Raw genomic sequence first — 15050 nt, forward strand, 5'->3', positions numbered from 1 at the left:
CCTATCACGTAATCAATGCTGTCCTCATTGTTTCCTTGTATTCCCTGTCTGTCTGTCTCCAGCTGTTGCCTCTTGTCCTATATGAGACAGTAAGTGTTTTGGGGGCAGGGACTGTCTTTTTGTTGTTTGTAGAACACCTAGTGCAAGGGGGTCCTGGTCCATGGCTGGGGTTCCTAGGTGCTATAATAATACAAATAGATGAATAATAATAGATGGAACCTTGTGGCTGAGCCCTATGTACACAGCAGTAGGTAGCCTGTAGAGGTCATCAGAATTTTCCCCATATTTCACCAGCACCTGCAGGGCATGAGAAACATGGAATTAACAGCTAACAGCTCACACTGCATCTGCTTAGTACAGGCAAACAGCAGCACTTCCCCACTATTAAGGTCAAATGGCACCTTCCGTGATTTAGATGCAAATGTGTAACTGGCTTCTGCTCAAAATAAGGCTAGTGCCAAAGTAAGGAACCACTGAATCTGGACCGTACATTCTGAATTAGCTGCTCTGCTTAACAGTAAAACTAGACAACAATTGCAAAATAGTCAACAAAATTCTTCCACCCCATCCTCTGTAAATGTCTGCCTATGTAGAATTAGCATTTAGACTTATAACACTTTAAAGTCCAGGATAAAGGGGTGTGATTGAAGGTTGTTATGAAGTGAAATATAATGCCTCTGGATTCTGAACTTTGGAAGACTATGGATAAAAAAAAGTCTGATTCTGCCTGGAGACTGATGATTTACTCAATAAAGCAGAAGGAAAGCCATATCTACTTCAGTGCAACAGATATAGTTTTTAAAAACATGACAAGATTTTCTTCTTACTTAATTCTTGTTCACAATAACAAAGTAGTTGCAATTACATGTCATAAGAATTCATCTCTGTCAAACTACATTTACAAAAATGTTCTTGAAAAGGAATCAAGCTTTTAACAAAAATATTATTTCCACTTTATTTAAATTACTGTCATTTACTTTCCTGAAAGTATGATGATGACATGACGTCAATAGGTACATATTTGTATTTGTTGTTGCATTGTTAGCATCTAGTCCTGCATCATTGCTCAGCCAAAATGCCCATTCAAGGCAATAAGGAGCATTGATCGAGCCACTTACCAATTTATAATGCCTCAGATAAAGACATATTAACCCCACACCCCAAATACCACCAACAAATGAGAAATCAATGCAAAAAACGGTGTCAATCTGATGTTATGGTTGAGAATGTTAATGATCAAATGTAAGGAAATTTAAAGTATAAATGTAAAACTCAGTCCTGTTTTACTTACAGTAGAACCTCAGAGTTACGAACATCAGTTATGAACTGACTGGTTCACCACCCATCATATTTGGAACAGGAAGTACTCAATCAGGCAGCAAGAGACAAAAAAAAAAAAAGCAAATACAGTACAGTACTGTGTTAAACATAAACTACTAAAAAAATAAAGGGAAACATTTTTATATAAAAAAGATTTGACATGGTAAGGAAACTGTTTCTGTGCTTGTTTCATTTCAACTGAGATGGTTAAAAGCAGCATTTTTCTCCTGCACAGTAAAATTTCAAAGCTGTATTAAATCAATGTTCAGTTGTAAACTTTTAAAGTTTTCTTCAGAGTTATGAACAACCTCCATTCCCGAGGTGTTTGCAACTCTGAGGTTCTACTGTACATAAGAGCTCGGTATTATGATTATATGGCCTTTCGTCTCCATTACCTAGCACCTTTTATACTCATTTAAACCTGTGCAAAGTGAGTTTCAGCTACTACCATTCTGCTTTGGTAGCATTTTACAGCCTACGTTCTACTGATGTGACTACATAAATTGCAAAGCTGTGGAAAATCAAGCTTATATTTAAGTATGCAGGATGATAGCATAACATACATACATATATATAAATACTGCAGCTTCACTAGGAGACAACTTAAGGTTGAAAATGTAGCTTGGACTTTCCTAATTTTTGTTTCTTTTAAAAATTTCAACAATAATATTATATAAACATGGGGGGCACTTTTTTATAGAAAACTATATTTTATATTTCATTTAGCACTTCTCCACTGGAACTTCTGTGCTGCGCCATTTTTCTATATTTGAACAAGTGTTATTTCGAAATTCATAATCTATTGGTACCTAGCACATGGAGTGACATTGCAATAAGTTTTGCATGACATGCCTGGAATATTAAGCAGTGGCAAAATAGTTAACAGATAGTGAACTAACTACAGCCACACACTGTCAGAATCACTGGGTGGCCATCTTAGGTAGGAGCAGATGCAGGCTGGAACAGGGTGGGCTAGTGTGGAAACAGGCATGAGCTGAAGCCATAGACGACTGGTGCCTCCCTATACTTGGGGAACACAATCTAAAGAGGAGGACACATCTCCCCTACCCAGGGACCTTCCACATCCTGCATCCAGCCCAGGGCCACCACGCTTCTCCCCACTGCATGTTCGGCCATTCTCCCTGGCAGCCGGGTGGGGAGTGAGATGGAGCTGCTTCTGCCTGACAAAGCCTGGCTGGGAGCCAGCAGCAGCTCGCTCTCCCCCCCTCCCCCCCGGGCATGTTTCTGGCTTGCTCAGCCCCTGTCACCAACAGCCGAGCCTACAGGTACTGAAACTAAGGGTGCTGGTGGGTGCTGCAGCACCCCCTGGAGTGAAGTGGTTTCCATAATATACAGGGTTTACAGTTTGGTTCAATGGCTCTCAGCACCCCCACTATACAAATTGTTCCAGCACCCCTTAACCCAGGCAGGCTGCCGCTGCATACCAACCAAGCTTTCTTAAGTAGAAGCGGCTCTGTCCCGCTCCCCACACAGCTGCCAGGGAGAGTGGCTGAAAGTGAGAGGCGCAGGGAGAGAAGGACAGAGTCCCTCTCCTTTTCCACCCCTTGGCAATCCAATCTTGGGGGGCACTAGCCACCTGGCTAGAGCACGTGCAGAGGCAGTCTGCCAGAATACTAGGCAATGGAAACATTCCCAGCCAGGTAGCAACATTGATCAGACTAGAAAGAATGCTTCCCTTAGTAGACTATATGCCTGCCTTGGAGTCACCTGGGTGGGTCCTTACCTATGGATGGCTGAACCCCGGTTGAATAGTATGGGGCCTATCACAAGACCTGCAGGTAATTGCCTCTAATGATTGATCACACTCTCTGGCTCAGGGGTGACTCATCAGGCTTAAACAGGCTCAGACTCAGAGGTAACAGACTGAGAGGCAACTCAGAGATGACTCATCACATACACGTTTGTGTGATGAAATTGTAAAACAGAAAAAAATGAAAAAAGTCAAGAAGAAAAGAGCTTATAGTTTCTGTTGTATTGCAATTTCCTTGGTTTAGCACTTAATTATTTAGTGGCACCTAACATAGCCGAGGAGAGGTTTTATTTTAAAATATATTGGAAAATAGTCAAAGGAGTTCGAGAGACATTCATATGTTGCTTTAGTTGCAAGACATTTTCACCTTTGTGGGTAGCTGTATGTAACTGGTTTGGGTTTTTCACATCCGTCTCTCCTCGATTCTTAAAAAAGTTAGGATTAAACAAAGTTAAATGCGGTGAATATTGCTTCCTTTCCCACACACTAAAATTTGTGTTATTTAAATAAATGTATGTGTTTTAATCTCATCTCAATAACCAACAACACCTACTTATTTTGGGACAGATTTTAACTGTAGGTTGAGCCAGATGTTATACATCTAAATAGAGTAAACCGTGTCCATAAATAATTGGAAATGAGGCCAGACTGGGGGTGAAATGAAAATCAGGCCCTTTTAATTACAGTTCACATCCAAAGTGTGATGCAGATGCCAAGTGTTTGACAGTACTTGAATACTACAGTGATGAGCACAGTGTAAGAATGAATACAATAGCCTAGAAGGAAAAAGTCTTTTCCAGAAAGAGGAATCAATTCATATGCAAGGCATTAAAACAGCTAAAATTTTATAGACAGTAATAGTAGTTTATTTAAGCTATTGCATAGATGCCACATCTGTATAAACTGCATATACTTATTCTGCTTTTGTTTGCCACCAGTCTTCTATCTCCTCTCTTAGAGGTTCCTTCACACATGTATCTAACATCAAATGGTTGAGGAATGAGTTCTCCATAAATCTGTGTAAGATTAGAACTTTATAGAATTTCATGCCTCACTTCTTGGAAATCCTTCAGTAGTAAGCTAAACATTAAGAACTTTGGCTTTAAACACTCCTTCAGACTGGTAGGAGAGAGATGACGAAATGGAGGAAATATGTGAGTAGATAGAATTGGAGGGACAGAAGATGGAGGAGGACATGGAGAGACAAGAGAGCAAGGGCGGCTCTACCAACTTTGCTGCCCCAAGCAGGCGCCGCCAAATTACCGCTTCCGCAACTGCGGCGGAGCTGCCGCCAAATTGCCACCGTGCCCAGAAGACTGGCGGGAAGAGCAGCGGAGCTGCTGCCGAATTGCCGTCGCGGGACACGGACTGCCGCCTCATTCTGAATGCCGCCCCAAGCACCTGCTTGGAAAGCTGGTGCCTGGAACCGGCCCTGCAAGAGTGGGCTGCAGGTATCCTTCTTTCTCATCCAGTTCTTCCCCTCATCTTCCCACTCTTCTCTTTCTTTCCTTTATAGTCCTGTGTCCCATCTGACCCTTCTATTCTCTCCTGGACCCTTCCTTCCCCCTTCATTGCCTACTGCCATTGTGATGTGTATAGGCCGTCCCTGGGTAGGTGGATCCATTTCTTTAAATGAATGGATGATTCTTGTTACTGAAAACTCAAACAGGAGATTGAACAGGAACACTGCATGTCAAGCTTTAAATCATTGTCAGTGACTCATATATCTGTCATTTAGCCAAAACTTTTACTTACTTGGGCCTGACTCCATTTTTTTCCATTCCAAAAGTGCGTACAGCTGGAGAGAACCACCTCTGCCTCCACTAGTGCCAACACTGTTTCCTCAAACCCTCTTACATAGATAATAATCTCTAAAAATGATACCTAGCATGCAGTTAAAGACAAGAAGGCAGGTGAGAGTTCATATCGCTCCATTTTTCATTGTTGTGGTGGTCTATCTTGATTTCAATTTGATATCTGCTGTGACACGTGACAACTTTTCAGTTAAAGTGAACTAACACCTGCTGAATATGACATTATGATCATTCCAAACTGTCAGCTTCACTTGCATTTATTCTGAGTTGCAATAATTGGTCTCTGAAAACCTGAATCTGTGAAGTCCCATGGTTTGTTGAATGATGGGGCCTCGATCCTGTGAGGTATTGCCCACCCTCAACTCTTATTGCAGCGAATTGAGTTGAAGGTGCTCAGCTCTATGCAGACTTGGGGCCTAGATCATGTCAGTAGAGAAGTTTTCTCTTGCCACTGCTGTAAATTTATTCTGAACTACATTAAGAAGCCAAACAATTGACATTTTGCTCTTGGAAATATGAAATGTGGAGTCTTGTTTATGGCAAAAAAGAGAAGACAAAAGAAAAGAGTAGCATGTTACAATGAAGAGGGATGGAGCAAAGTCGTCACACAGAACCTATAAGTAAATATTCTTAAAACTTCTTAAGACACTTAATTCTCAACTGGTCCCACTGGAGTATTTTCTTCAATATCAGGTGAGAAATAATTTTTATAGACCCTTTGCAATATGCAGTGGAAGTGTTCTCACATAATCAGCATTTTCACATGTATCAGATGCATATTTCCTGAGGGACCATGAAAAAAGACATCATAGAGACATCTGAATTCAACAAAATTTCCACTAAGCGACTAATTTCCTTCTTTGACAGGGTTACTGGCCTAATAGATGGGGGGAAGCAGTAGATGTGATATACCTTGATTTTAGTAAGGCTTTTGACACAGTCCCACATGATACCCTTCTCATAAGCAAACTAGGGAAATGTGTTCTAGATTAAATTACTATAGGTGGGAGCACAACTGGTTGAAAGACTGTACTAAAAGAGAAGCTATTAATGGTCTGCTGTCACACTAGTGGGGTTTCACAGGGGTCAGTCATGGGCCTGGTACTATTCAGTATTTTCTTTAATGATTGGATAATGGAGAGACAATAAAATGCTGATATGCTCATAAAATTTGCACAGGACACCAAGCTGGAGAAGGGTTGTAAGCACTTTGGAGGAGAGGATTAGAATTTAAAATGACATAGTCAAATTAGAGAATTTGTCTGATATCAATATGATATAACTTAATAAAGGCAAATGCAAAGTACTACCCTTTGGAGTTAAAAATCAAATGCACATCTACAACATGGGGAATAACTGGCTTGGTGATAGTACTGTTGAAAAGGATCTGGGGGTTATAGCAGATCACAAATTGAGTGTGAGTCAACAATTTGATGCAGTTGTGAGAAAGGCTAATATTCTGGGGTGTATTAACAGGAGTTTCATATGTAAGATACAGGGGGTAATTGTCCCACCCTGCTCAGCACTGATGAGGCCTCAGCTGGAGTTCTGTGTCCAATACTGGACCCGTCACTTTAGGAAAGATGTGGACAAATTGGAAAGAGTCCAGAAGAAAGCAACAAAACTGACAAAAGGTTCAGAAAACCTGACCTCTGAGGAAAAATAAAAAAAACAGGCATGTTCAGTCTTGAGAAAAGAAGACTGAGGAGAGACCTGATGACAGTCCTCAGATATGTTAGGGATATGTTAAGGAGGACACTGAACAATTTTTCTTCATGTCCACTGAAGAAAGGACAAGAAGTAGTGGCTTAATCTCTAGCAAGGGAGACTTAGGTTAGATAATAGGAAAAACTTCTTTACTATAAGGATACTTAAACTCTGGAATAAGCTTCCAAGGGAGTTATGAAGTCCTCATCACTGGAGATTTTTAAGAACAGGTTGGACAAACATCTCTCAGGAATCATCTGGGTTTACTTGGTCATGCCTCATTTAAGACCTCCCAAGGCCCCTTCCTCCCATACATTTCTATAATTCTGTGCTCAGTTTTCGCATAAATGACCATTGTAGGCTCACTGGTCAGAATGGGAACTGGTTCACATTGCAAGGGGTGCAGAGCCATATCTCTCCATAGAGATTCATCTCCTGGAACTTACTGATGATGAGGGACAGCCTGCTTGTTGTACCCCTTCTGAGAAAGGATCCTGGTATCTCAACCCTTCTACAGGACTCAGGTATAATCTAGTCCTGTAAAACTGAGAGTAAGAAAAATATCATCAGAGTTTAATAGTTTGAAGCATCACTTTAAATCTTATAATGGAGCATTTTTAAATGGAATAGGTGAATCTCTGTACAGTAGCTTTCGGAAGCACAGCTTTTCAGTATGTAAAAACTGTTGTAAGGGGATTAATGCTCATGCTTTATTAGTGCTAGGTGCTCTCATTTAATATAATTTATAATAGGCAACAATTCACTGGCTCTTGTTTGGGTTATTCTGAAGTTATACTGTTAGAAGTGCCCCTCTATGGAGGAGGCCTTCCATGGTAACTTTGACCTTCATTCAGAGTAGCAGTGCCTACTGTATGTTTATTACATCACTAATATGCCCAAACCAGGAAACATGCCCTTGCCAAAACTACAGGTGTGAGTTGCACAGCTGTCTAATCTAATCAGATCTCTGTCTAGGCAATTCTATCATGCTCATCAGAGTGTACGCACCTGTGACCAGGTTTGCCTCTGCAGCACCTCATCATGGCACATTGGGATAACACACCCAGTCACAGGGTCTCCACTGATTGGCCACTGTCTCTCACACAGTCCAATGTAGCAATATTTTCAAGGCATCATTCAGTCCCACCACATTCAAGGTGTTAAAGTCCCAAAGGCCAGGAAAAACTACAACTGAAAACAGGGGCATCCAACAAACCTTCAGCAGGACCCTGCCCCTCTGTTCAGGTCCTGTCTTCAAATAACCAGTATGTTGGTCAATCTCCCTGGGGCTGGTCATTCGTTCCATTGGGAAGCTCATCCAACCAACAAGCTACCTCAGTCTCTGGGCTGCAATCATGTTTTTCTCACATCAGAAGAAGCAGAGCTCTGCTTTCCTACCTAGTCAACTCTGAACAGGGCTAGGACTTCACTTTTAACTCCCCTCTCCATACCTGATTTCTGCTGCTGGGGTCACAGACTCTCATTATCCCCCCCATTGCCAATGTGGGTCCTGTCTACCCCATCGCAATTCCAATGTGTATGAACCAGTGGGGTTTCAATGCATGGGGATTGTGTTTCTGCTGTCTGTTTTTCTAAGATTGGTGGCTGCAAGGTATTGAATTCTGAATGAATAGTAGAATCAGTGCAGCAAGAAAGATGTAGTATATTTCACAGAAGAAGTACCTGGTCCCAAAGTACCTAAGAATGATAAAGTTAAAGAGAACATGTAGAAGAGGTGATCTGCCTCTTAGCCTGAGGTTATTTAGCAAAGTCAAAATTCAGGGTTACTTATACACACTTTTCAGAGAGTACCCTGTTCCTCTAGAAGTATCTTTACTGCACACTTCTTTTGCTCCAGCCTCCTACCTGATTGTCCTGGAAAGCTGCTGTATTGCATTATTCCTAAAGTCTGAACCCACCCCACGCCTTAGTTAAAGTTCACAATTTAACTATATGAGTAAGCAAGTGAAATTTAACTTGAAAACATATATTAAAAATACATATATATTGTAGTGTTTTTCACAGCAAGTCTGTGAGGTATAATGTTGCCAATATATAACTATGGCTGGGCCAGACAATTCTGCCACAACAGCTGATGGTCACTGTATTAATGGTCTTGATCAGGGGTGGCTAAACTGCAGCTCACAAGCTGCATGTGGCTCTTTTCTGGTTAAAGTGCAGCTTGCGGAGCCCCCCCATACCTCCTTCATTTTCTGCCTACCAGACTGTGGGGGAGAGCCCTGAGGTGGGGCAGTAGGGCTATGGGCTTCTTCTGCCCAGCAGGGAAGGGGATCTCAGACTTCAGCCTTGCCAGGCACACCTGCTGGGGCTCAAGGCTTCAACAGCTGAAGCCCTGATCCCCGGAAGGCACCTCCCATGGGGCTGAAGCCCTGAGCCCCAGCAGGTGCCTCCTGAGACCACACTCCCCACAGGGCAGAAGCCCCTAGGCCCACCACCCTGCTGTGGGCTTGAAGCCCTGAGCCCTGGCAGGTGCACTCTGGCTCTCGAACTTCTGAAGATTGTCATATGCGGCTTGGAGGATCAATAAATTTGGCCACCCCAGTCTAGAACGAAGGAATACTGGTGAGAAACTGAAATTTGATTGCCTGGGCCCAGTCACATGATTTTGGTCAGGCTTCTGGAGGTGAATATATGTTAGTATTCATTTGTTTTATACATAGTTCACTTTACAGTCATTCAGAATAGCAAAAAATGGAATATGTCTGTGTAACACTTTTATTTAAAAAGTTTGTTTTTTTTCTTTTGGGGTATCTTACTGAGATAGAGTATGAAATATACATTTCTGTTTTGAAAAAATAATTGTTTTGGTTCTGGTCTCTCCCTCTTCCCTTTTGCCAGGAAACCTCCTTCTCAATATTGATGACTAAAAGGAGATATGCTCCATAGAGACTTACATTGAGAATAAAAATAATCAAGAAAAGCTCAGTTACCATGATATCCCACAGTGCTGTCTGGAAAGCACTGCAAAAATGCTGATTTTTGTAGGTTTTATTAACATTTTTTATTCCAATAACCTTTAGAAAGCCACATCAATCAGTTGCTAAGTGTATCCTTTCATAAACATTTTCAATATAAAAACCAGATATATTCCACTTTTAAGTAAAATGACAATTGCAATTTTCAAAAGTAAACAAGAAAAATAGCCTCGGAATTAAGCTTTTCTAGACCAGGGGTTCTTAAACTTCTGTACTGGTGACCCCTTTCACACAGCACGTCTCTGCGTGCCACCTCCCCCCCCCCTTATAAATTAAAAACACTTTTAAATATATTTAACACCATTATAAATGCAGGAGGCAAAGTGGGATTTGGGGTGGAGGCTGACACCTCGCGACCCCCTCATATAATAACCTAATGACCCCCTGAGGGGTCCGGACCCCCTGTTTGAGAACCCCTGGTCTATACCAACAATTAGTTTGCAACAAGCTGGGGTGTGAATCCACCCTGCACAAGCCTGCCATGCACTAACTGTTCATGTGGACCCTGCTGCTGTCCATTCGTTAGAGCGCTTTGATTTAGTCCTAATTCAAAGAGGACTAAATCAAATAGCATTAGTGAATTGTTAAGTTATATCCATGTGGACAGTTAGTCTGCAGCAGGCTAGTGCAGGATAGATTGACATCCCAACATATTGAGAATTAAATATTTGTGTAGATAAGTTCTTTGACACAGGAAACAATGTCATCTGCTTTAGTGATGGGCTAGATATTCATTAATATTTACATGAATAAAAGTACCGGATAAATGGGACTTAGGCCCTTAACCTGCTTAGATACTTAAGAAAATCCCACTAGGCACCTCTCTACAACTAAAAAAACGTAATGACAGGTTTCAGAGTAACAGCCGTGTTAGTCTGTATTCGCAAAAAGAAAAGGAGTCCTTGTGGCACCTTAGAGACTAACCAATTTATTTGAGCATGAGCTTTCGTGAGCTACAGCTCACTTCATCAGATGCATACCGTGGAAACTGCAGCAGACTTTATATATACACAGAGAATATGAAACAATACCTCCTCCCACCCCACTGTCCTGCTGGTAATAGCTTATCTAAAGTGAGCAACAGGTTAGGCCATTTCCAGCACAAATCCAGGTTTTCTCACCCTCCACCCCCCCACACAAATTCACTCTCCTGCTGGTGATAGCCCATCCAAAGTGACAACTCTTTACACAATGTGCATGATAATGAAGTTAGGCCATTTCCTGCACAAATCCAGGTTCTCTCACTCCCTCACCCCCCTCCAAAAACCCACCCCCATACACACAGAGACTCACTCTCCTGCTGGTAATAGCTCATCCAAACTGACCACTCTCCAAGTTTAAAACCAAGTTAAACCAGAACATCTGGGGGGGGTAGGAAAAAACAAGAGGAAATAGGCTACCTTGCATAATGACTTAGCCACTCCCAGTCTCTATTTAAGCCTAAATTAATAGTATCCAATTTGCAAATGAATTCCAATTCAGCAGTTTCTCGCTGGAGTCTGGATTTGAAGTTTCTTTGTTTTAAGATAGCGACCTTCATGTCTGTGATTGCGTGACCAGAGAGATTGAAGTGTTCTCCGACTGGTTTATGAATGTTATAATTCTTGACATCTGATTTGTGTCCATTTATTCTTTTACGTAGAGACTGTCCAGTTTGACCAATGTACATGGCAGAGGGGCATTGCTGGCACATGATGGCATAAATCACATTGGTGGATGTGCAGGTGAACGAGCCTCTGATAGTGTGGCTGATGTTATTAGGCCCTGTGATGGTGTCCCCTGAATAGATATGTGGGCACAATTGGCAACGGGCTTTGTTGCAAGGATAAGTTCCTGGGTTAGTGGTTCTGTTGTGTGGTATGTGGTTGTTGGTGAGTATTTGCTTCAGGTTGCGGGGCTGTCTGTAGGCAAGGACTGGCCTGTCTCCCAAGATTTGTGAGAGTGTTGGGTCATCCTTTAGGATAGGTTGTAGATCCTTAATAATGCGTTGGAGGGGTTTTAGTTGGGGGCTGAAGGTGACGGCTAGTGGAGTTCTGTTATTTTCTTTGTTAGGCCTGTCCTGTAGTAGGTAACTTCTGGGTACTCTTCTGGCTCTATCAATCTGTTTCTTTACTTCCGCAGGTGGGTATTGTAGTTGTAAGAAAGCTTGACAGAGATCTTGTAGGTGTTTGTCTCTGTCTGAGGGGTTGGAGCAAATGCGGTTGTATCGCAGAGCTTGGCTGTAGACGATGGATCGTGTGGTGTGGTCAGGGTGAAAGCTGGAAGCATGCAGGTAGGAATAGCGGTCAGTAGGTTTCCGGTATAGGGTGGTGTTTATGTGACCATTGTTTATTAGCACTGTAGTGTCCAGGAAGTGGATCTCTTGTGTGGACTGGACCAGGCTGAGGTTGGTGGTGGGATGGAAATTGTTGAAATCATGGTGGAATTCCTCAAGGGCTTCTTTTCCATGGGTCCAGATGATGAAGATGTCATCAATGTAGCGCAAGTAGAGTAGGGGCTTTAGGGGACGAGAGCTGAGGAAGCGTTGTTCTAAATCAGCCATAAAAATGTTGGCATACTGTGGGGCCATGCGGGTACCCATAGCAGTGCCGCTGATCTGAAGGTATACATTGTCCCCAAATGTGAAATAGTTATGGGTAAGGACAAAGTCACAAAGTTCAGCCACCAGGTTAGCCGTGACATTATCGGGGATAGTGTTCCTGACGGCTTGTAGTCCATCTTTGTGTGGAATGTTGGTGTAGAGGGCTTCTACATCCATAGTGGCCAGGATGGTGTTATCAGGAAGATCACCGATGGATTGAAGTTTCCATAAACCTGGAAATCCTGGGCGCCCCATCATCTCAGGCATTGGCACCCTGACAGCAGGATTGTCTGGCTATGTAGACTCCCTCCTCAGGCCCTATGCTACCAGCACTCCCAGCTACCTTCGAGACACCACTGACTTCCTGAGGAAACTTCAATCCATCGGTGATCTTCCTGATAACACCATCCTGGCCACTATGGATGTAGAAGCCCTCTACACCAACATTCCACACAAAGATGGACTACAAGCCGTCAGGAACACTAGCCGTGTCCCCCCTCCCCCCCCCCCGATGTTCTGGTTTAACTTGGTTTTAAACTTGGAGAGTGGTCAGTTTGGATGAGCTATTACCAGCAGGAGAGTGAGTCTGTGTGTGTATGGGGGTGGGTTTTTGGAGGGGGGTGAGGGAGTGAGAGAACCTGGATTTGTGCAGAAAATGGCCTAACTTCATTATCATGCACATTATGTAAAGAGTTGTCACTTTGGATGGGCTATCACCAGCAGGAGAGTGAATTTGTGTGGGGGGGTGGAGGGTGAGAAAACCTGGATTTGTGCTGGAAATGGCCTAACCTGTTGCTCACTTTAGATAAGCTATTACCAGCAGGACAGTGGGGTGGGAGGAGGTATTGTTTCATATTCTCTGTGTATATATAAAGTCTGCTGCAGTTTCCACGGTATGCATCTGATGAAGTGAGCTGTAGCTCACGAAAGCTCATGCTCAAATAAATTGGTTAGTCTCTAAGGTGCCACAAGGACTCCTTTTTATTTTTTAAAAAAACGTAGAAAATCTGTCCCGTGGGCACTTGCAAAAGTTTTATCCTAAGGCTTGTCTATGGGGGGTGCTAGTGCAGTGTGGATTTAAAGGGTGCTAGCAACTCTGCACTAACTCCCTGTGTGGACACTGTTACTGTCCACTAACAGGGCCTTCAGGCAATTTAGTTTAATGCACTTCTAAAGTACATTAAGGTAATGCTCAAAAAGGTACTTTTACGGCTTGTTTACATGGTGCATTAGTCTGCACCAGAGAGGTATAAAATCTAGTGCACACTAGCATGCCAGACATTAAGAGTATGTCTACACTATGAAATTAGGTCGATTTTATAGAAGTCGATTTTTCGGAAGCGGTTTTATACAGTCGATTGCGTGCGTCCCCACTAACTGCATTAAGTTGGCGGAGTGCATGCACAGTACAGTGGCTAGTGTAGACTTTCGGAGCGGTGCACTGTGGGTAGCTATCCCACAGTTCCCACAGTCTCCATTGCCCATTGAAATTCTGGGTTGAGCTCCCAATGCCTGATGGGACAAAAACATTGTCATGGGTGGTTTTGGGTACATGTTGTCAGTCACCCCTCCCTCTCTGCCTCCCTCCATGAAAGCAATGGCAGACAATCGTTTCGCAGCTTTTTTCCTGGGTTAACCGCACAGACGCCATAGCACTGCAAGCGGGAGCCTGCTCAGCTCACCGTCACCACTGCTGTTCTGAGCAAGTCTAATGTGAGGGCTGCTGTAGCCAATGCAATCATTGACATTCTGTTATCAAGGGTAGTGACTCTGGGAAATGTGCAGGCCTTTTTAGATTTTAGGTACATCATATTCCTGTCCTTTGTCACTGGTGAAGAAGTCTTGCAGGCGCACATTCCACATGAAACAGGTCCAGGGCTCCTGCTCTTTTGCCTTGGCCACACAGCAGCAGCTCCTGGGTGCCTTCACATCAATGGTGAATGGCTCCACTGCTTCCGCTGCAACTCTGCAGCAGATGGTGCAGTAGGACTGCTAGCCGTCCTCATCAATGCTGTTTTCCTCGCTCCACCACTTCTGCTGCAACTCTGCTATCCTGATCTCCTGCAAGCTGGAGGCTTCTGCCTCAGGTTGCTCTCCCAGCCGGCAGCACCATGCAGTTTCACCTACCCCAGCCTACCCCTTGCTCCCATGGCTCATGAAGCCTGGACAGTAGCAAGGAGCAGTTCAACTATAGGCTGAGCAAGTGCAGAATGGTGGTAGAATGTGCCTTTGGACATTTAAAAGCTCGCTGGCGTTGTTGGTCAGACCCCAGTGCAACCAACATTCCCATTGTTATTGCTGCTTGCTGTGTGCTCCATAATATCTGTGAGAGTAAGGAGGGGACGTTTATGGCGGGGTGGGAGGTTGAGGCAAATTGCCTGGCTTCCGATTTTGAGCAGCCAGACACTGATTAGAAGAGCACAGCAAGGCACACTCCGTATCACAAGAGACTTTGAAAACTAGTTTAATGACTGGCCAGGCTACGGTGTGACAGTTGTGCTTATTTCTCCTTGATGCAAACCTGCCCCCTTTGTTGATTTTAATTCCCTGTAAGCCAATCACCCTCCCCCCTTCAAAATCAAGTAATTATTGTTTTGAAACCATGCATTCTTTATTAATTAAAAATAATTGAGATAACGGACAAGGAAACCGCCAGCGATTTTGGGTACGTGTTGTCAGTGACCATTCCCTCGCTCCCTCCCTCTGTAAAAGCAACGGCAGACAATCATTTCTCGCCCTTTTTCCTGCATTGCCCACACATACTCCATAGCACTGCAAGCGGGAGCCCTCTCCGCTCACCGCTGCAGTTGTGAGCATTGTAAACACCTCACATTTGCCCTTGGAGATTTTAGCATATATAT

The sequence above is a fragment of the Eretmochelys imbricata genome, chromosome 3 (assembly GCF_965152235.1).
Source record: "Eretmochelys imbricata isolate rEreImb1 chromosome 3, rEreImb1.hap1, whole genome shotgun sequence".
Lineage (NCBI taxonomy): Eukaryota > Metazoa > Chordata > Testudines > Cheloniidae > Eretmochelys > Eretmochelys imbricata.